The sequence below is a fragment of the Nerophis ophidion genome, linkage group LG07, assembly GCF_033978795.1.
Source record: "Nerophis ophidion isolate RoL-2023_Sa linkage group LG07, RoL_Noph_v1.0, whole genome shotgun sequence".
Taxonomy (NCBI): domain Eukaryota; kingdom Metazoa; phylum Chordata; class Actinopteri; order Syngnathiformes; family Syngnathidae; genus Nerophis; species Nerophis ophidion.
This window is the reverse complement of record NC_084617.1, coordinates 23796017-23797587: the sequence shown is the minus strand read 5'-3', so window position 1 is coordinate 23797587 and position 1571 is coordinate 23796017. Positions and strand designations below refer to the sequence as shown.

Sequence of the window (1571 nt, the reverse complement as noted above, 5' to 3'; positions counted from 1 at the left end):
GTTGTTGCTGCTTGATTAGCTTGATTTATTGTTTCTGAAGGCCTCAGCACACTTCAATGGTGGATGTTTTTCAATGCCAGATGTTTTTTAAATATTTGTATAATGCGGATTCAAGAAAAAACTCACATAATTTTGGATTATTTCGTAATTATTATTCTACTCTTCTTGTCCCACAATTTTCCAACCAGTTTTAATTTATTCAGGACATCTGTTTTTGTCCCAAATCCTGGATTTCCCTTTTTTTTTTTAAACATTAATTTATATTTAACATTTTACTACTTCCACATTTCTCAAGCAATCCACAGTCAATATACTCCGTGATAACATTAGTTTGTAGGCAAACACCTCAGAGTGCAATATTTTGTTACTTTACATACTGTATATTAGCATGTTAACTTTATTTGACTTGACTTTATTAATTCATGCTTGCAGTGGACCCATATCAAACAAACAAAAATGAAAAGAACAGACAGTATTTTATATAAAAAAACATAGAATGGAAACTATTAGCATTCTGGTATATGACTGTATTACTTATTTAATTAGATAGTGTCATTATACAGCTTAATTGCAGTGTGCAGGGTGGAGTTTTTAAGTCTCTTTGTCTTGGCTTTGGGCTCGGGTTCAGCCAGCTTATGTTGGATCCTCAATGTCCTGACAGTGCGGCTGCCTCGTGTTGGAGGTAGCAGGTCATGCAGAGGGTGTTGCTCATCATGCATATCCCTGACCAGCTTCACTTCCGCCTCCTCTCTCCTGGTCTGGAGTGATGGTAGGGGTTGTGGGATGTTTCCAGCTCTCCTCGTAATGATTTTACAGCCATGTTTCTGGATTCGCGTTAGCATGCTAGCTTTTTTGATATTTTTCCCGCCCTTTGTGCGGCATTTGCAACACACACACACACAATCATAACTCTTACCGTGTTTCTAGAAATATGTGACTTTTAGTAGTAAAAGATATTAGAAAAATAACTTGTTTGCAATCAAAGTATTTGTATAGCAAAAATAATTTCCCTGATTTTTGTAATGAACATAAGAACCAACATGTGAATACGATTAATTTTATTTTTAAGTGTAGTTATTACATATTTAATGTCAGTAGATATGTTTGTGAGATATCGTTAATAAAAACAAATCTTGTAATCTAGGTGTCAAACTCATTTTAACCAGGGCCGCTTGTACAGAGAATCCAAAAATATGTATAAATGATATTACATAATTGCCAATGCATTTGATCATATTTTTTTCCACATACTTTGTGAAAAAAAAATCAGTAGAATAGCAGCTTAGTCGCCAGAATTTTAAAAAAATATATTTTTTACAGCGTTTTACTGTAACTTGAAAAATGGTACCACTTTTTTAGGTAAAATTCTGGTGACTGAGTTGACAAATCTATGGTTGTTGTTTTTGCAATGTATTACTGAAAATAGAAAAACTTAACCATATGTTTTAACTAACATTTATTATACTTATTTACATACATATATATATACATGTAAATCTATTGTCATTTTTACAACATACACATTTAATTACTATTTAATAACTTGTTTTGAAATAAAGTCTGAATGCAAT

The 1571-nt window shown here is 32.3% G+C and overlaps 1 long non-coding RNA gene across 1 annotated transcript in view; it reads left to right on the top strand.

Annotated features, from left to right (window-relative positions):
• LOC133556083 (uncharacterized) overlaps positions 1 to 1571 on the top strand; it is a 522853-nt gene that overhangs the window by 381068 nt on the left and 140214 nt on the right. The gene's annotated exons all lie outside the window — the stretch shown is intronic.